The following is a 22,855-nucleotide window of genomic DNA, read 5'->3' as shown; positions in this document are numbered from 1 at the left end:
CACAGCCACGGAACACTTTCCATCTGTGAAACGCACGGATTCTGCACGACAGAGTGATTGAAATCTTCTTGAGGATAGAAAGGATGGATTTTGTGTTTAAATAATCTGGATTTTTGGTGAGTAAAATTTTGCTATCTCCCTACATAATATTGAAATTTTATCAGGTTATTTTTTATGCTTTTGGTGTGTGTGTGGCAGTTGTACCTGCACTAGAAGTTTTATTGCCATAAAATAGTTAATGAGGGTTGGATTGATTCAGATGGAGCACTACTGAAGGCCTAGGTGTGAAATGCACGGCCCGCCACTGCTTAAATACATTAACTGTGTTTATGGTAACTCTAGAGGACTATGTCCTAATTCCTTCCCTACTTCCTCTATAGTGCCCTATACAGTGTGTTGGTCATTTTGTAGTGCTGTCCAAATCTACTATTCCAAACCAAGTGCACTAGAAATTTCCCAGAAGTCTTTGCAAAAAACAAGTGTGCCTTGATGCTCACTACATTAGCAAATATGGTCCACAATGCATTGCAGTCGAACAATTTTTGGGAAAAAATGTGTTTTTTTAACAAACCATCCACATTTTCATCTTCATAATGCAGTGGAGTCGCAAATAGATGTTGTGAAATGTTTGTATTGATTCAATTTTCAATTCATGAAATTGGTGACATAATTTCCTTAGTTTAGCAAAATGAAAAAAAAAAATAGTAGTAAGCATGGTGTCCGAATTGCTTTTAAAATCCAGGGTACTATATAGTCCCGCACTGTATTGTTGTTTAGTATTTAGGGATTAGGGGAGGAATTCTGACATAATCTAGAACAAGGGTCTGAAACTTGCGGCTCCAGAGCCACATGTGGGTCTTTTATCTCTCCATGGTGGCTCCTTAGCCAAACATAAAATAAGTCATGGAGAGTGCTGACCCAGCCATGTCAACCGTCGGAGTCAACAGCTCCCTACTAATGGCTTCCTAACCAAAATTACCTAAAGAAAACAAATAAACAAAGCCCGCAAACTAAAACTACCAAGGTCCAACTCCAAACTAAAATAACAAAACCCAGCAGTGCAAGACTGCTGAGGACAAAGAGGTGAAAAAGAACAATAAACAATTAAATAAAAGAAAAATTAAATAGCATTTTTCTCAAAGTAAGAATTACTTAATAAGCATTTATTTAATTTAGATTAGTTAAGTTTATAAATTGATGGCTGAGGTGCACATTGCAACACATCAAAAAACAGACTGATACCACTAAAACAAACGTTTCTGTGACCTTTTTAGCCTTTAACTGTTTAATTAAATTGTGAGAAACAGTCTGACACCGCTATACATTAGCTGCATTAGTGCATGCACCATAACACCCAAACTTGTTTGCAACACGTAAAAAATCAGACTGATAGATGCTAAAACAAATGTCAGTGTAATTATTTGAACTAGCAACCTTGATAGTAACATGTAAAAAACCACTATCAATCACAGATACATGTATAATAACTCCAAAACTTGTTTGAAACTCGTTCAAATAGTAGACAGATTTTGACAGTGCTGTGTTCCTCATAATTGCCTCAACATCAGTAAACACAACCAGAATTAAAAGAGACTCTGGATAATAATGTGCACTGTTGTTTTTGTAAAGAAATAAGCCATTTAAGTGTGCTTTATAGTGCAGAGTATTTGATAATTATTATTTTTTTATGCTGTGGCCTGTCTCTGCTCGATTTTTCTGTTTTATTCTCAACCATTCAGGTCATACAATTTGGAAAAAGTATCAATGTACAAAGAGGAAGAGTACATAAGAACATAGGCAGATTGAATTTTATATTAAGTCATTGTTTAAACATAATGTAATTTTGTAGGAATAGCTAAACGAAAAATTTGTTGTTTACAACAGAACCCCAGCAAATGGCAGACACTTTTGAAGGAAAAAAAAAAAGCTTTTATATGCAATAAGAAACGGTAAATATGTTCAAGTATAAATATGTATGAGTGAATACTGACAGCTGAAACATGTCACTGAAGGACGCTTTAACAAAGAACAACATTTATGCATTAAAAATAATTGCTAGACTGTCAAGTAACTTTACAAATGCTAAATTAGCTGGAAAGGTTAAACCCGACCGCAAAAAAAAAAAAGAATGGAAGACTGAAGACTGAGGACCACCACTGGTTTAATAAAAAAAGACAAATTAAGTCAATAATAACTCTATTTTTATTGAGGCATCTGATTGGTCAGTTTGTAGCAGTTATAAACATATAACAGTCTATAATTATTTGTTAATAAAAGACTATGGGATTTTGGCTTTTCAGGACCAGCAAGTACTTCCTGTTTGGAAAGCAAAAGGGGAGGAGTCACTCAGTCCAGTGCTCTTAAACAGTCAATATTTAATCTGGTTTCTGCACCCCTCAAACTCCTCCAAATTCATTTTTTCTTGTTGCAGAATTTTTAGGTTTATTTTTGGGGATTCAATCTTTCACATTATATTCCACCTTTTTCTGTCTTCAATATTTTTATTTAAAAACAAAAAGCGTTTTTACATCTTTTCTGTCTTAATGCGTCACTAAAATCATCACTGACAGACTCGTTTGACAATACTGAATTAATTTTAAACTGCTTAAAATAAAAGCAAGTTATTATTAAACATGTTCTTGTTTTTTTTATATATATAAACTTTTTTTAGCCTGTAAAATGATGAAACCTTTGTTGGAGGCCTTGTTTTATGTTATGCTAACGGTACAAACCACATAACAACTACACAATATCGGTAGAGCCTGCTAAAAGTTGCAGCTTAGAGTACTCCTTGCTTTACAGCCTGAAGTCCTAGAAGAAAATCAGTTTTACAGCTGTTGAAACTTTGGATGAAAGTTTGTACCCAGCTGAAACAGTGGTGCAGAGCGGCAGCTAGCTTTAATCAGAAGCTGTTTTGTGATTGACAGGAGGGCACAGCTTGATAAGAACATCCACCAGTGGATTAAAATGAACCACACTTTAATGAGAACCCATCTTACCTGTGGGAGATCCTGCAAAAATAGATTAGATCTTATGCAACAATGCCATATATTCACTTTTTTTTTAACGTGCGTGTTAGAAATGTCTGTCAAAAACAAAACCCCACTGAGTCTGGTGAAAGAAAAAACGTATTTTGTTTGTAATGAGGTTTTTTTTTTTTTTTTTTTGTGGCGGCTTGCCATTATTAAGTTCACAAACCTGTTAATTAGTGTAAAGGTTTAACACTAAAAGCTACCAGACTGTGACCTAACCAGGTTTTGAACAGGCCAATTTGTTGACTGCAACTCTATTGCTGTCTTCAGCCTGAGGGACTGAAAAAGAAAATATCTTGTCCAAGTTTTTTAACTTTACCTCTTTGGCAGCGCAGCTGTGTTCTTAATTTGTCTGTTGTTTGTGTGTGCATTCAAGCAAGGACACTCCAGTGGTCCCAGTTTAACTCTTTTGCTATCTTATGAGGTCCAGATGACCCAAGCCTGACATTGACGTATTATTCCTGCCATGACAATTGTGGATGAAAGTGGACAGGATTTTATGTCTGCCATGGACACCGGTGAAAATAAAAAAATATAAGAAAAAAAAGTTTAGCATTGTCTTATGGGGTCCAGATGACCCCACTCCTAACGTCAACATACCCAGGATAAAGTGTCTGAAAATGACCCCCTTTCCTGGAACTTCACCCACACATTGGTTCAGTTTGGTAGATGACTCGATTGAAATCAAAAGCTACGTCTGATCCACTTCTAAGACTGCTCTGCTCTGAACAGAAGGGGAGTGCCAAAGAAACAACCTTGTCTTTAATGTGTGTAATACTCACATTCACCAGTACAGAGGTTGACCTATACTGCAGCTTGCTCTGATCAGAAGCTGTTACAGTGCGACGTTGCACTTCTGTTAAATGTATTGTGAAGTACTTGTAAGGATAATGTGGGTTACACAAACTTACGGGTGATGTTGTCATATGGTGTCTTTACAGTACACTCTATTTGTTATTGACTCCTTATACGCAGATGCTGCGTGCAAGGGTGAAGCTTAAGAGCCCATAGATGCTCAGAAAATTATATTCCAAATGTCTAATTTCCTCATTTTTAACAATCAGGTTGCAACCACGAAGTGTGCACAGGAGAATCAGAGCAATATATTGATATATCCAGAATAGTCTGATCTGCACATATAGGAAACTAAACAACCCACGTACATAAAGGTGGCACAGAACAGAAGAGCCACAACATCTGGCCTAGGATTCAACAATTCACTTGCTATTGCAGACAGAAGACACTCCTTTGAAGACGGTAGCACATTCTGGACAAAAGACAGATGGCTTGAAAAAGGAGTCAAGAAAACATTTATGCCATAATGAAAAATCTTTCTTCCAACAGAGGTCTGAGACATTTTCTGTCTCTCAATCCCATCCTGACATCTAGTTATTTCCCTTTTTTTGTTATACCTCTGAAGTATTCAGCACACAAATTACCTGAACTTCCCATCTACAGTTAGAAGGGAAAACTCTCCTTTAAAACCCAGATGACCTGAAGAACAGAACTCTGTGATACCCAACGTTGATTCAAAGGATCTTCACTGACATTTCACTCTATGCTTTTAAAAAAATAAGTATTTATTAATTTTTTTTTTTCTTGAAGCACGAGCTGTTAGGGATAAAGCAGAGTTTAGGTGAGCTTTCACACCTGATGAGCACAGTGGACCGTCAAAATAAACCAACTGTGGTCATCAAACAGCAAAGAGAAAAGGCCTCTTTTCACACCCTTTGATGGTGTGAACTGGCTTTGGCACAAATAATGAACAAGCCTTGACAAAACCAGGACTTTAATTCATAAATAACTCTGAATATAAGCATATGTCTTTGATAAAATATCCTTTATGTTCAAACATTTCTTTTTTTTTCTGATGAATACATCATTTCGCATTGTTATTTATCTATAGCTTTCGGTTTTAAAAGCCCTCTTTTATTGTTCTGACAGAAAACAAGTCACTTCAAAGTCAAAAATTGTGCACGGTATCATTTATTTGTTCTTTTTGCTAAGCAGCTTTGCCTGTGTTATCGGTCTATAGTTGTCTAAATTAATGAATTAAATAGCATGGAGCCCTTTAACCATATTTTACACACAAATAGTAGCACTTGAAAAAAAAAAAAAAAAAACAGTGCACCTTCTATGTAGATTAATACCAGTTGTGCTCAGTGATGTTGAAGCAATTTTAAGAGGGATACAGTAGTGGTCGACCGACACCAATATCAATATCTCTGCAGATATTAGCTGTTTGGACACCCATCGGTATCACCGTTTTCTTTAATCCAACGGCCAATTTTGAACTGGTTGTTTTTGGGTCGGAGGCAGCCGCGCCTTTGTCTTGTCCCATCTTCTGCATCTGATTGGTTAACCATGCAGAGGCAGAGCCAACCAGAAATTGAAACTGTTTGTGGTGAGGGTGTGACGAAGACACGGAGGCGTTTAGATCCATGTGCAAGCAGGTACGTTTTAATAAACAACCAAAAACAGACAGGGACAAAAACAGAGACGTGGGCAAAGACGAGGAGCTAGACAGGGAGGCGAGTAGAACAGGCAAGGGTCAAAACACGAGTAGGCAAAAGAGAAATCAGAACCGCTCAGAAATTGCTAGGGTAAACTAGGCAATACTTCGCAGAGAATGAGGTACAAACTGAACATATAAATATGCTGAGCCTGATGAAGGTAACTGAATACAGCTGGTGAAAGAAGCAACGGAAGAGATCAGTATTCTGGAGAGGGATCTCTCTGGTGGTTGGGAGGGAAACTGGAAGTTGGAGTCCTGACAGAGGGGGGGTCAAACCATGGCAAAGAGAAAAGCCTTCTCTGCGGTGAAACTCACGTGCGCATGGATGTGTCAAAGGTATGTCAACACAGAAAATTCCCCTGAAATTGTAGTAAACATCTCTGTTGTTGTTATACCACAGCAAGCAACAATGTGGAGAATATCATGAAAAAAAAACTCCCTCCTAAACATGTTTCCTAATCACCAAATTAAAAAAAGCTGAAAATGTAGATGTGTTGAAGCAACCCACTATTTTATTACCACGTGATAAAACTTTAAAAACCACATTAAAGTCTGTCGAGTTTTTGAGCAGGAAAGCACTAAGCTACAAAACATTGAGTGACAGACAAAAAGCTTCGCAACAGCAAAGCACCGCCTTGTCTGTGAAAAAACAGGACAATAATGACTTCAATGTTACAGATCTTTAGTTTACTGTGTTTAGAGAATCCAAGCAGCAAAAACTCAACATTGTCAGATAATGTGTGTGTATGTGACCCTCCATTTGAAGGGGGAATTTAAGCGTAAGTGTGTCCAGGAAATGTATTTTTTAAATTTGACCCTCCAAACAGAGGGATATACAGTCCTCACTCACGAGGGTAAACCGCGTTGCTCTGAGAAGTGCTTTTCTTCATGTGGGTGGGTTCTGAACCACAGACGTTTGCATTTAAATCTAAGTAATGACTTTTTTTTAAGTTATAAAGCCGCTGTTGTTATATATATATTCAAGCACTGGAAGCTCCGCACTAATGCTAGCGGACTGGCGAATATTGATGATGACATTGGCGAAAGTGACGTCCAAAATATTAGACACAATTTTTTCAGAACTCTCCGTTTGGAGGGACAAACAAAGGGGAAGGGACAGGGCTTGGGAAAAGGGAAGAATTCGGATTGGATCAGTTTCAGGCTCTATGTATAAAAGTTAAAATCAGTTGATTGGCCAGAAAAGTACCAGCCATTTGAAAAGTCATCATGAAGGTGAAATTAATATTTGTGGTTTGTGCCCAGCCAAAATTACATAGCAATTTGTTTTATAACAAATATATATATATATATATATATATATATATATATATATATATATATATATATATATATATATATATATATATATATATGCACAGATGTGGACAAAATTGTTGGTACCCCTCAGTTAAAGAAGGACAAACCCACAATTCTCACTGAAATCACTCGAAACTTACAAAAGTAACAATAAATAAAACACATGTGATGTCAATTAAAGGACACACCTGAGTTAATCATGTCACTCTGGTCAAATAGTTTTCAATCTTTTATTAAGGTACCATCATTTTTATCCAGGCCTGTTTCATTAGTTTGTTTTTTAAATAATTATGTTAATCAACAATTCAAAATTGATGGCTGATTTTGATTGTTTAAGTTTCAAAATGTTTTTCTTTATTGTTACTTTTGTAAGTTTCATGTGATTTCAGTGAGAATTGTGGGTTTGTCCTTCTTTAACTGAGGGGTACCAACAATTTTGTCCACGTCTGTGTATATATATATATACCGGTATGTATACATATATATATATATATATATATATATATATATATATATAAAATTGTAAATGTTATAACAATTATAAAACAAATTATATAACTAGTCTTTTATAGTATATATTTTATCGAAATAGAGCTATAAAGGAAAATGTTTGTGGAAAGATTTGCTAAATATCACCACATTTCGCGGCAAGCCTTTTCCAACTATGAGTCCATGCCCTAGCATCCTGCAGCAGGAGTCTTGTGTGAACACCATATGCTAAAAGCATGTTCAAGAACCCGCGTTCACCGCGTTCGTAAGGGTGTATCACATGCTTGATGTTGTACAGAGAGGCACTTCCTGTTGCACAGCCCCCCCTCATTGTTTCCAACTAAAATGTCAAAAGCAATCAGTCATTTCCTCTCACTGTGAAATTGATCAGCAGATATTTTTCTCTAAGATAACACAGAAAAAAAGAGACATAAATCACTTTGAATTTTCTGGTCATAGCTGAGCGGAGTCCTCGGCCCTCAAAGTAAACTCGTAAACTTAACTACAACACTCTTTTCAATGCTTTGATATCACCTGCTCTTCTTTCTTTTTTATCTTCTGTCCTCCAGCCACAGTAAATAATTCATTTTTCATTAAAAACTCATTACCACTAAAAACCCTGCATTTATATTATCACGGAGTGCGAGTGAAGGCAGAGGGAACAAGTTTCTGTGTGTGTGTCTGTGTGAGAGCGAGAAATAATGGAGTTGAAATATGAGGCAAAGCCATAAATAGATTGTGTGCTCTAATGTGATTGTCATCCTGCGGTTGCTCTTTGTCTGCAGAGAATGCAGAGTGATGAGTCCAATGAGAGGGAGATCAATGAAAGACACAGAGATGGAGGGAGGTGGAAGATGAGTGAAGACAGAGCGAGTGATGACCAGCTTTTGTGGATGTGTGGATCACAGAGAAAAGGTGAACGGCTTGCCCAGAAAGTGAGAGCTTTCGAATCCCGCTGTTTCATATGCAGATCAGCTGGTCTGATTATTATTCTTCACTCCTCAAGAGCTTAGGTGTTTGTTTACTCACGTCACATTCCCCTCTCCCTCTGCAGAGCTCATTCTGGACATGTGTGTCATCAGCATTTAGAATATCTGTTCAAATGTCCAAACTTCTTTAATTTTAATGTTTTTCATCAATATGTTGAAGAAACCAGCTTTTCTCTCACTGCATCCCATTTGACTTCAAGCTGAGAGCAACAGTTGCATGTAAATACATGAGGATGGAGGATTTGTCTTTGTTTACTTACGGACAGCAAAACTAATGCAGAAAAATTAAATCTTATTTATAAAAAGGCATTGAGCATTTTTCTCGGGTTACAAAGCTCCATTCTTTTCCCCCAAAAACGATTAAAAACACATCAGTGAGTCACAGACGCACATTTCACTGCTGCTTGATTTCCGACTGTACCAGTTTCCAAAAAATACAGACACTTTATAGAGAAAGTTAATACAAATCCAAAAAGGCCATAGTTTATTATTTTGATTCTGTCTAGTCCAAATATAATATATATATATTTTTTTCTTAGTCAAATTTATGTTGTGTCTATTTTCATCAGTAAATCTGATTAAAACCTTGAAATTATCCTTTAATTATTTCTTCCTGTTATATATATATATAGATATTTCGCAGGGATTGGGACCGGAGGCATCCGCGAACACGCGGAATCCACGAATAAGGAGAGCCCCCCACCATTGTAGCCAGAGGATGTCTGCTACTGGTCCATACTCTTCAAAAACACTTTTGATCATACTTTATTAAACATTTATTGAAGAACATTGGAATATTGCTCAACAAAAACTTTTTTTTAGTATGTGTTGCCAGACTTTGCTGCAGATAAGAAACCACTTTTATAAACGCCTATTAACTTTGGCTGTAAAATATATTGCAATCAGCTAACAATGATGTTGTTTATTTTTTCTCCAACACACCAAAGTCTGACCTTCATTCATAAAAATCTGCCTTAAACAGTCAGAACTTTTTGAACCTTTGATTATATATTAGAATTGGACTGAGTGAGTGTGACATAGAAAATAACTTACTTCCGGTTCCAATAAAATTAAGTCAACCCAGTGGGAATTTTTTTGCGTTACAGACATCGCCATGTTGGAGCCATCAGTAAGCAGTGATTGGTCTGAATCAGGAGTGAGCTTGTTGGAAGTCCACCCCTCCCACTGAAAGCAGGTTAGTTTATCTGTCACTCAAATGTTTTGAATGTTTGGCAAGAGACATCATACTTTAACTGAGGCATCTGATTGGTCAATTTACAACTGGAATGATTTGCACTACAGATAAAAAAAAAATACTTTCAAAAAATTGGATGTCAAGAACATATATATAAAAAAAAACATGTATCAGAGCAAGGTTATTCTGACAAGTAGAATAACTGAGTAACAGATGATTAGTAATCCATACAAGTCTATGGCTGTGCCTGAATTCCCCTCCTAATCCATAAGTACTAAAAAGCTATAGTGTAGGACTATATAGTGCCCTGGATTTTAAAGGCAAATCACACATGATGCTCACTACGTTTCTTTTGTTTTTCTAAACACTGGATATGACCACACCAATTTCAGGAAGTCAAAATCGAAAAAATATGAAAATTTCATGATGTTATTTATGACTCCACTGTGTTCTGATGATGAAAATGTGGGTGGTGTATTAAAAAAATATACTTGTAAAAACTTTTTTTTCTTCGAAATTGTTCGCCCGCACTGCATTATGGTCTAAACTTGCTAATCTAGTGAGCATCGATGCATGCTAGCTTTTCGCAAAGACTTCTGGGAAATTTTGAGTGTACTTGATTTTGGAGTTGTAGAAAACCTCCAGAAAAGGGTGAATGCTACTATATAGTGCACTATATAGTGATTAGGGGGGGAATTCGGACACAACCTATGAGATTTTGGCTTCTTGGAGCCCACAAGTATTTCCTATTTGGAACACAAGGGAGGAAGGTCACTCAGTTTAGTTCTCATATAGTTAGTTTTCTAAGCCGTGCAGAACATTCGGGGATTTTTAAAAACGTTTTTTTTTTTTTTTCTCGTAAATATTTTTAATGGTAAAATATTAGAATGTAAAAAATGAACTTTCCAGGCACTAGCTTCCTCCATAGAGAAATTACTGGGAATTGGGCACAGAAAAAAAAATCCAACTATTATGAAGTTCTTTTGTGCTGACAAAAAAAAAAAATCGTAGGCTACATGTGTGTCTTAATTATTGAGCTGTAGCTGCAAGACTCCCGCTCCAGTGTTGTGTTTGACCATGCAGAGGTTTGGCATTCGTCTCGTCTTCGGGCCGCTCAATAACGAGGTATGATTATTCAGATGGGCCACAGGTTTAGCGCTCTTCTCCCCATTGACTTGATGAAGGTTTTAGTCCTGTTAAGAAGCTGACACACTTCATTACAGAGAACATTCCTCTATTGATTAAACCATTCCCGGGTCTGGCCTTTCCTTCTCAGGAAGGATCTTCTCAATAACAAGTATCCCATGCTCCCACACAAACACACAGCTTTTTCCACAATCGCACAACTGTACACATCTAACCGCCACAACCTAGAGCAGATGTGAGAACAAGGTGGGTAATGAAATTTTGGAAGATACATTTCTCAGTTTATTTGTTTTTTATTTGTATTTTAAATTTGTGATTCTTTTAGGAAGAAATTATGAGTACATGTTTTGACTTAATTCTCTTTGCTGAAAATGTTTTCATCCTAAAATGTAAGTTTGTGAGTCCATAGTTTTAGAGTATTAGTATTTTAATGCCTTAATCAAAATTGCTCTACAGGTGAATAGGGGTTATCTGGGGTAAAAAACGGGCATACCTGTCCAAGACAAGCAGGTGACTAGAGAAAGTGTCAAAGTTGTAGATCACTTCGTTGGCCCATAGAGCGAAAATGTTAGTTAGTCCTTTATTTCAAACAATGGAAAGTAAATGATAAAAAAAAAAAAAAAAAAAAAAATGAAAACAAAGGAAAATGTTTATATGAATTATAAATAAAAATAAAACACCTCAATATGTAGTTCAAAATGGAGCAACAGGCAAGCTGCTGCAACAGGCCAAAGCAAACAGTCATACAATACATAGGGGGAGGTAACAGCGAAATACGTGAGACAAAGGCATGTGATATGTATCTTTCATTATTTGGGAGTAGCCTAACTTAGTGCTCCAATACGGTATGGTCCAGTCCAGTATTTTCAGCATTTCCATAGTAAAATCAACCCATTAAATGTTACCGAACCATACCTCTTGAGGGCCCCCATCGGTTGTAGGTCCTTGAAGAATGGAACGGGACGGTTGGGGCGGAGTCGCTGTGATTGGCTGAAAATGATGACAACATTAGAAAGAGCCAAAACAATGCTAAAAGCTTCCCTCTTTGCTGTGATATTCTTCTTAGTTGCCCGCAATCTTCTTTCAAACAACATTAATTTCCTGTTATACACGATGTACAAAAAGTAAAGCAAGAAAAACTCAAGCTGTTGGATAACCTCTATTGTTGTTGCTTTACTCGTCATGGCACCACAATGACACAGTAGTGGTCTACATCCACGCATGAAGAGTTGAAACAAACCACTCAGAGAGAGGAAAGCGGGTTGAAACACTCGCCAGCATTAACTGCACTGTATCGTACCATACCACTCCTAACCAGACTGGACCTCTGAGTGGAACCGAGGCTTTAGAAATTAGAAAATTAGACGGAATACTCTTATTAGACGTTTGGGTTTCTTACGCGCACTTGCATATCACCTGCATAGGCTATGCACAAGTTTTACTAACGACGTGTGTCATAAAGACAGTGCACAACAGCACCACCTATATGTCATCAGTGTGTGTAACTTACATTATCCTTACAAATACCTCACGATACACTTACTACATATACGGCATTCATACGTTTTTGTGACATCCTTTGAGGTGGCCACACAAAGCTCTTAGGAGCAGCAAGACAACCCCAAAATCCACATGACTAAAACATTATTCATTCAACTTAAAATGTATTAGCAGATACCAGATTTCTATGAAAAAAGGTATCTGTTTGATGTGACACTTTTACTGATTGTTAACAAATCTCATAATCTCTTTCGTGATCTCTCGCACCCGTAATGAGCAAAGCAGAGGGCTTTTATTTGAGCGTGGTTTATGTCCCTGCGAATAGATTTGGCCATGGCTGCGCACATCTACACACCCGCATGCACAGAAGGAAACTCACTCATCAAACTTTAAAAGGTGTCGGCTTGTCCTGTGAAACCTATCACGTGTTTAACGACGCAGAAAACAAACTGTACCAGGATAATACTCGGCAGAACCTGCAGAAAGAAAGACATGCTGCTCAAATGGGGAGTAGCCCCAAGCTAAATGAAGGAAAATTTGACGGCACACATTGTAAAAGCAAACAGAATTCTAAAATGGGCACACAGTATTGAAAATTCAGTAAAGTAAATCATTCCCTGAATGGAAACTTTACCTCTTACTGCTAATGGTCAGTATCTTCTTTAAAACATGTTTTCTTACTGAGGATTTACAGGGATGCGTGTCATCCTCTCTTTCTACCATCATTCCAAACCTCTGTTGCATTTTCCCCATCAGCACCAGCAAAAAAACGATCAAAACTTTATTGGCGTGGTCACTGCTAACTTTAATGTATTTGGCTGCTGATACAGCTTCATTTAAATCAATAGTCATTTAGTGAATTATGTTCTCATGCCAAATTTGATGAGACAAACACTCCCACCCAATGCAGAGAAGCTGCGCCCGTCTGGTCAGACGCCAGTTAATAATAGCTAAGTAATAACGAATTATTCAGAATGCAAATATGCACTCCTTTCAGATGTGGGCACTGAATTGTGTACATGCAACTATCTGTTTGAGCCAGATGCAGAGTCTGCATTTGATAGATTCATTTTTAAATCAAAGTAATAATGTGCAATTTATAGATGATTGTCTGGACCAAATGTGGAATAAATATTAAAAAAAAAAAAAAAAATCAGCTTCTGTGCAGATTACGTAAAGGTTTTAATGCAGCAAAACTCAGAGTGAATTAAATAGTGACAGATTTAATCGCATACTGACATGTTTGAACAAAAGGGTCAACCATATCTGTTAAGTTTGTGTCCAAGCAGAAAATACAGCTTTTTGTCTTTGTCTTGGATTTATTTATTTGATTATTTGCTTGTTTCTTTATTTGTCTCTTTGTGTTTTGTTTGTTTTCTAAAAGTAATAACCTTTTATAACTATGTAAAAAAAGTGCATTAAAAAGTTATCTAAACTTTTTTATAAACTCAAAAAATCCTCAGCAGTGAAGTATAAATGATGCTCATCTCAGAGCAAGATGTCGAAATGCTGAAATAAATTAATTTACACTAAAAATGTTTACATTACTGACATTACACAAAAAGTATTTATTGCAGTTTTATAGTGTTGTTGCTATTTTATTTGTTTGTTTATTTATGTATCTCTTTGGAGTTTTTGTCTTGTTATTTTCAATGTTCTAACTACGTCTTTGTTCACTTTTAGATGATTGTGTTTTAGGTTGGTCATTTATTTCTTTTTGTTTCTTTTATTTTGAGGGAAGCTAAGCTGCCAGAATGACTGAAAAAGTGTCAAAACAATTTGTGGTAGAGCATTGATATTACGTTTAAATCTAGATCAAACTGATCTGAATGCCACAGTTTGTCATTGTGGAATGTTGAATAAAAAATGTCATGTCATGATCAGATGTACTTATAAAAACGCCATCAATGTTATTTGTGAATTTCACACGAATAAATAGATGTTTATACTTCATCACTTAGAAAAATTAGCTGTTAAAGTGCCAATTTTGTTGTTATGTTTTTTTTGTGTCTTTTTACACAACAGACTGTTGTTATAATCTAATGCGCTTAACTACACTGCATGTGATGTTAGAAATACTCCATAACAAATTGAATTAGAATACATAAGAAATGACTGGTGGACCTCACTGGATTATACTTATTAGACATAACTAGGGTAACTAGGGTATAAATGGCAGATCATTTTTAAAATTTGTTGCCATTAACTTAAGATATTCAACTTGGACAGGAGGCAGAGGCCCTAATAAAAACCAGAGGAAATCCCTCAAACATTCTGAGATATTGCAGAAACCTCTTTTTGAATTCAATTCAGAATCAGCTGCAAACTGTTGCACATCTGTTAATTGCAAACCTTGAAGCAATAAGAATCTGATCATTCACATATAAACTTGTTTTTATATAATGTTTTTGCACTTTTGGGTCTCCAATTATCTGAGCTGTCACATCCCAGTGAAATACAAGACAAGCACTTGCTATTTAAAGATAAAGACTCAGTAACATCAAGTGCTGGATGATCTTCTGGCATAACTTGACCTATTTTGGCAATGGGGGTCAGTTGTGTGGAAAAAAAAATCAGAAACCTTGTGATTTATTTTCGATTCCAGCCAGTTTGCCTCCCTCCTCTTTTTTTATCATAGAAAAAAATTATACTAAATTATCTGAAAATGGCATAACCATCAGGAGAAAATGAAAGCTGAGAAAGACTCAAATAATGGAAGTTTTATTTTGTTTGCCTTAAGTTAATCCAGTTTCAAAAGCTCACTGTACACTAAATGTCTCATTAAGGGACTATTTTTTCATGTTGCATCTGACCCATGAACCCACTTTGAAATCTGAGCTTTTAATGACCATTTTTGAACCCACCAGTGACCCTGGAGTAGCATTAGACGGTGGGTCTGTCAGTCACCCACACTGCATGCTTGATTCTTTATTTTTCAGGGATTCTTTGTGGAAGCATCCCAAAAATACACAAAATACACTAGCTTGATTGTGTGGGTGCCACCCCGGTGATTGCCTATTTAGTGAGTAATTATCCTTGTCTTTCTCACTCTCAGCCAACACAAGCACTGATTGAGTTCTTCTCATTGTGGGTAATGTCTTATTTATCATAAGAGCCCAGTGTGAGTTCTGTGGACAAAATAAAACAAACAAAAAGCAACGGCAGAGCAGACATGATGTTTAGTCATCTGCAGCTTTGGAAGATAAGCTTTAGAAAACCATTTTTTTAGAAAAGGTCAATACAAGTTTGGAATGTTGAAATGATTGAGTTATATGATATTAAAACAGAAAAATTGTCAACGTGAACCAGATGAAAAGGTATTTCCTATAAAAACATAGCATGATTACTATATTTATGGTACAAAGAAGGCTGGTGTGATTGAAGATTTTTAGAAAATTCATTCATTCATTCATCTTCTTGTCCGCTTTATCCTTTTTCGGGGTCGCGGGGGTGCCGGAGCCTAACCCGGCTACTAATGGGCGAAGACGGGGTTTACCCTGGACAGGTCGCCAGTCTATCGCAGGGCTTTTTAGAAAACTAATTAAAAAAAAAGAAAAAAAACTGATCAAACTGATCCTAAGTGCAAATTTAATCACGTTCATTCACACTGGATGCTATTCGTGCTGCAGGTTTCAATGTTAAGTCAATGTTGATCTGATTGAAATTAAACTAAATGTGCAGATGCGATCTGAGCTCCTGCGGTGTTATTTCGGCAACCCACTCTCAGTAAAATGTGTACCCATTCCACAATTTGGGAAATACCGTGTATAAAATACGCCAAAACCGGTTTTTGCGTGCATATAATACGCGCGCTCCTAAACGTGTTAAATGTGTTTTCCACATTTGACACATCCCCTGGTGGAGCAGCCACCACAAACGATCAATTTGCTTTTCGAACCCTAACCATAACCGCAATCCTAATTTTAACCAGGAACGACGTCATTTAGAAAAGAGCCCGAGGATTTCTGACCATGTGATCAAAACGAAACCTAAAAAGGCATGTATATGTATGCCGTCACAACCCATTCTCCACCGTTGCGTATCATATGCACGCAAAAAGCGTGTTTGCCGTATATTATACACTGTATTTCAGAGTGCAAAGTCGTGAAATATGTTCGCATTTTACTGCGAGTGGGTTGAATTTGGGCATTCAGCACGACATGGCTGAACCAATCAGGGACTCAGCTTTGGGCATTTGACATTTTCAGTGACTTGATCAAAGGGTTGAAAAAATGATTCAATATGGCCGCTCGATGCAAAGATTTTTATCCTGAACTTCCATTCATTTTCTTAACTGTGGGGTAGCCGGAGACTGTCCTGGCCACTTTTAGGCAAAGGTGGGTATACTGGACAGGTCGCCGCCCCAGCTGCCAGTCCCTGGGCAGCGGAGCTCACGATGCTGGTCATTGGCTTCTCAGCAGACGGAGAGCTGTCACTGGTGCTGTCATAGCGGGTGCAATAGCTCGATCAAGACCATAATGAAAAGATCACAGTTTTTTCTTTATTTTTTCTCTCTCAGGTTATGGGCTCGAAATGGGCCACAGAAAGCCAGAAGTAACAATCAAAATAGTCGTCAGATGCACGTCCTCCTGAAAGAGTAAAGTACACCGCTCCACCCTACTCTGAAAGATCTGGTAAACCCAGACACGGCGACGGGCTTGCCAGCGCCTTTGTAGAGCTCTCCGAAAAGACTATAAACCCAAGTCATTCGCTCAAAACTATCCATGTTTTCCATGATGTGGTAACAAATGAAGTCCAGAAAAACTCTTTGGCGGTTGTTCCATGGGCATCAAGGCGTGGAGCAGTAAATTTGACGCCCATCAAAAGAGAGGTGCAAGAGGAGAATTTGACATGCGAATTGTGTGAATGCAGTATTAGTCTTCCTGGTCAAATCTGACTTGTTAAAATGCTGTAAAACGAAGTGTTCCCAGTGTTTTTTTAGCTAAGATGAAGATGTTTTTAGACAAAATCTAAAAGTATTCTAGGACATAGTTTCTGAAGAACGGCGGTAGTTTATTTGAAATTCACCTCTGAGTTGTGGGTGGAACCACTGGCGGAGTGTAAACCTGTGCTCATTTCCCATAATCCCTTTGTTGATACTCTCTCTTGCTTGCTTACAGACCTTTATTACCCCAAGCCAGTGTTAATTGTGTAACGGAAATGGTGAGCTGGCCAGCAGTACAGTTTTAAAGCCAAATTGCAGCTCAAACAAGAAAAAAGCAAAGATCTTTATAGATCTGTTTGTCTGCAAGTACATCAGAATGACGCAAACAGGGAGACCTGGCCCCCACAGACGGCACAACTGATAGTTTTTCGAGATGGTGTTTTTTTTCCCGACATCTTCCGATTTACAACAAAGTAACTAAAAATATACTTTAAAAAAAAAATAAATATTTAATTTATTTATGTCCCCATCACCATAAAATGCCACAAGTACATGTTAAAAACATATTTTCATTGAAGTGGGTCTTTAAATTGTAAATCAGTCAGATTTGACCCAAACATGACATGAAGGATAAAACTAGAGGTTAATTTTTGATGATAATCACGATTATAAATGTCACAACTGAATAAAAGGCTGGAATAAATGCTAAATTAGCTAAATAACTGTTTATATTGTATTTATTTTTTTATAATAATGCAAATGACTGAAAAAGTTAAATTTGTAAAGTATTTCAAACAGTTACAGACTGTCAACAATAAAGCTACTTTTCTGAGTATTTTTTTAACTTTATACTTTGCAGAAAAGTACAAAGTGTTGGTTATTTTTGCACTAAGACACTTCAGAACACTTTGACTACCATCAGATAAGTTTCATTGCACGTGGAGGCCTCGGCTCGTGTTTTCCCACTTCTGACACAGTTAAGCATGTCTGATGGAGCCTCAGCTCTGCAGCTAATCTGTTTCTTTGTCTTTATTAGTAAATCAAAGGTCTAATCAGCTCTGAAGCCGCTGAGGAAAAGAGAAGAGGAGGAGAAGAGAAGCGCTGAAGAGGTATAGGCTATTTTTCAATCTAATGGCCAATTAAGATCAGGCTAAACGAGGAGGCAGGAGAGCATTGTCTCATGCAGACCTCATTCAGACTCTAATAAAATGTCAAAATACCACTTCTTCACATGGACGCACTTTACTCTTCCCGACTCCCCTTTTCACTTCTTGTCATTCCAGGTCATTTTTAGACATTTTTTCTTCAATATGCCAATGTTTTTTCTTTAAATATGGAGCCTATCTTCCCTTCTACACACCGGCTTACCTCCTATTCATTTTAAGTTTTATTTTTAATCATTTTTTTAAGAAGTGCAAATATAAAAAAAGAGAGAAAAACAGCTATGGATTAGAGCTGCATATTGTATCAATTTTGCCAAGTCTAAATGACCTAAATAAGGAATTCAATACTATGAGGTCTGAAAAGGAGAGCTTAGTCCACATATTTATTGAATCCAGCCTTTTTGTCCAGTGCCAGCGCACTCTGTGGTTTTAGACTCCGCTCCAGTGATCTGATGCGGAATGGAAATCCAATCTCCCGCCCTCTTTCTTTCTCCATCTCACTTTCTCCTGTTTTTCAAGCTCGTGTCAAGATGGAGGGATGATGGTGAGAGGAGATAAAAACAAAGTTACACAAAGGCGAAACACAGAGAGTGCAGTGCAGTTGAAGGTTACAAGGTTATCTGCGTGCTTTGAGGAACTATGCAAGTTTTTTTTAACATGATAATTTGACATGGGTAACCTATACATAGATTTTTACGTCATATTCTAACTTGCCTCCATCTGGTGCTTCCTGATTTCTATCAGACAAGAAACAACATTTTGGGGTACTGGATCACAAGTAAAAAGAAATATTTGGCTTGATTTCCTTTAAGTAGTTCATATTTTACTTAATTAAAACAACAAATGGAGAAATGATCTTAAATGTACAGCACAGGCAGGAGACCTTTTCAAACTAAAAGTGTCTACTTATATCAGAATAACCATCACTATTTTTCAATAACCAAGCTAAAACTTAAGTAGCTTTTGCAATCTACAACTTAGATTTAAAGAAACCAACTTGTAGAATATTATTTGCTAAACTAAAAAATAAGAGTTCCAGAGTTAAGAGCAGCTCCAGACTTTGAATTCAGAGAAAGCTGCAGTCATTTTTACATTTCAGTTTGTTTTACTGAGTTTTACTTAAATCCAGAATTACTTATCTAAGCTTTCTTGTATACTTTGTACAGTGATTCATTTTTTTGGTTCGATTAATCAATAAAAACCTGTAATTCATTCATCAAATTTATCGATTTTAATCACAATTTTTAATAACCTGATAATGTCTTTACAAAGCCTCATTTTGAGGTATTTCCATTTAAATGGGTCACATTGTTGATCAAAATACAACTAAAAAAGTGAGTTTATGATATATATTGTTTTAAATATGGCTTTTATGTGCTCCTTAAAGTGTGGAAAATATGGTAATCCCAGAAGCAGGAGAAGAAAAATGTTTGAAACTCCTAATGGCTAAAAATGTCAACATTCAGGACCAGTGCAGTGATAATTGTATTTTTTAATCTCAAACATGCTTCGATTCTCTTCCAGATGTAGCTACAAAACAGAAGTGGAGAAGATTTTACCCATCCAGGTAGTCTTAGACATTCTACCTGATAACTCCTCCACATACCAGGAAACCCCCACACGAGGGGGACAAAGACGGGGGTCAGAGGGGGTCATGTTTCTGTCGTTGTATGAGTGTGTGTTGGTGTGTGTGACCTTTTCAAGATCCAGCCAAACTGCTAAACACACTCCCTCTGTGCCTGTCATTTACAGGTTGGCTATCGATGTCTTACAGTGGAAGCTCCTGGGGACGGACGTGCGCATTCCAGCATGATGCATGTGTAGGTTCAGCATCGATGCACACACGCTCACAACACACGCTTGTGTTGCAGCCTGTCACTAGAAAACCCAGAGACAAAGAAACAATTTGTAGATGATTACGCTAGCAGAACATGGAGCTGATTTCTGCCTAGATTCTAAAAACGTTTATCCTTTTTTTTTTTTTTTTTTGCTTCCCTGTGTTTAAACTGGATCACAAGAAGACATCTGGTCGGAGTTTTTGGGGTTGAAAAAGCATGCACCCTTTTCAAATCAATATCTGCATTTACTTTATCAAAGCTTGTTCAATATCATCTGCTGGCAAGCATCTGCAATACAAAAAGCAGAGAGAGAAAGCTGCTTCCTGCAGGCTACATCTCCCAGCGTGCCAGGAAGACAACGGGCATCTGCTGCAGCGCCCCCCCCCATCTTTGCCTTTCAACACAGGTTAACGCATTAAACGTCCCTTCTCTCTCCTGGTCAACGTCTTAGCTTGCCAGCATCACCTCTGCCTCGAAGTGATCAAGAAGTGTACGCCCACATGAGGCAGATTGTTAGAATAGCTTGAGGGGATAATTTTGCTACGGAAAGCTCACATAAGCTCCTTATCACAACACATTAGGAGAAGAAAGGGAGGCGATCAGTTCTGTCAGCTGCCCGGCCCTGTTGGAGGAGGCAAGCCACAGCAGCAGTGACAGGTCAGTGAACAGCACTAGCCAAAGGCTTCAGAGGGCGAGCAGAGAGTAACAGTGGCTTCATGGGCTTTCACAACCTGGAAATGACATACTGTAAATGTGTAAATTCTTAGGTATTTTTAAGGAAAACCTTGCTCCACCTTTTTGTTTAGATTTCACACTAAAATAACGAGTCTGAGCTAAGTGTTCTTTACAACATTTTTCAAACATTTATTACACACAAAAATTCACATGAACAAATATGAACAAAAAAGGTTTAATTATTAGGTTTTTAGCATTTTAGGGCACATTTGATTACAATGAGCACTGTCAATAAAGGATCAATTCTTTGGACTTGCCATATAAAAGATGCACATCCACACAGTATAAGGCACTTTAGATAAAACAAAAGAATCAGAGATAAGTATGTCAATCAGGCTTCATTTACTACGTTTACAGTAACTCGTGAACATATTTGTAACACATCACCCGTATCAGAGAATTTGCAATACCTGAAACTCCCAACAGTGTTAAAAAAACAGACTGATACCATGAAACAAACTTTTTGTGACTATGTGACTATGTTAATTATGTTAACAATTAAAAACAGTTTGACACAGCTGCACCTTACAGCATTCTAAATAACATGCAATACACCTAAATGTTTGCAACCTGCAAGAAAACAACTATATTTTGACAGATCGCAGTGTACTTCTCAACATTTCTTTACCATCAGTAACTACAACTACAAATTGTTGCTTTAATTAATAAGATGAAGTATTTTTTTTTGAAAAAAGAAAAAAAGCCTTTTAATTGCACCTTATAGTGCACAAAATGCAATATACTTCATAGTCTACTTTTCAATGAAAAAAATAAAAAGGAAAGAACTAGAAGAGAATTTGCTGTTCATCTAAAAGACTGTCATGTAGAAGTTTCAACATGCTAAAGTAAATGTATGACATTTAGACAAAAATAAACACACACACACACATATATATATATATACTGTATGTATATATAAATTGGAAACTTTGAAAATGATTACATTTGCAAAGATACATTCCAAAAGCATGGAAACAGTTGTAAGAGTTTCTACAAATAAATATATATAATAATATAGTTTTAATATTTTACTTTGTAATAAAATATTATTTAGACGTGCATAAATAAACCATGGTGGCATAAGTGTAACAGAAGCAAAAAAAAAGAAATGTGCTCTGAAGTCAACTTGCTTTGTGGTATATTCTACATTTTTTTTTATTTTAGGTTAAATGGGTCTGGATTCTTCTAGCTTAACGACTAAAACTCTTCTTTTATATTTCTACATTTTTCGACTAAAACTCTTCTTTTATATTTTTCGACATTTTTCTTTTTTTATTATTTATTTTGATGCATACTTATTTACTTTATGTGGCACTGTTATCATTCCATACATTCTTACTGTTTTGATAAACTGTGTATTTGTAACTGGAACACTAGATTATAAACAGGGGGAAAAAAGGAATTTTTTTCCATTTTTGTAAACTCACGGTTTTCTTACTTATTCTGTGTTATAGGCCAGATGAATGTTATTATTTGTTTCCTGTCTTATAAACGACTGAAGGGGATTTCTATGGTCATACTCATAAAAGCATAGGCTGCGGTTTGTAGTATGATGCTGCTTAATGAAACACTAAGAAACACTCCTGGCCTCAGAGATTTAGGGCAACATCGCTTTAAAGATTTAGTAACCCTACAATCTCTGAAATAAATTGATGTTGCTCATCAAACCTCTTGCAAAAGCTTCAGTGCATTAAGTGTCTTTTTAAAAAGCCCATCTGCAGCCATTATCTTATCAGCACAGAACATTTCTATAGTGAATGATGCTTTGGGCAGTAGTAAGATTCCCTGCCTTACTCAAACGCTGTTTCACCTTAATTTAGATTAATGGAAGAAAACCGGTTGTAACAATGTGTAAGTGATCCCTCATCAAAGATTTACTGACGGATACCAAACAAAAAAATGGTTATGCGGTGCAAATATAATTTATTTCTGCAAATTAGCTTCAGGATTACTGCAGTTGGGAGCAGAAACTGAAATGTATTACTAAATTATGGCAAAGAATCCGGATAAATTTACTAGTGGAAATATTTCACTTCTTGGATTTTCATGTT

The sequence above is a fragment of the Oryzias melastigma genome, linkage group LG15 (assembly GCF_002922805.2).
Source record: "Oryzias melastigma strain HK-1 linkage group LG15, ASM292280v2, whole genome shotgun sequence".
Taxonomy (NCBI): Eukaryota; Metazoa; Chordata; class Actinopteri; order Beloniformes; family Adrianichthyidae; genus Oryzias; species Oryzias melastigma.
The sequence above is the reverse complement of the archived record's forward strand: the minus strand, read 5'-3'. Positions refer to the sequence as shown.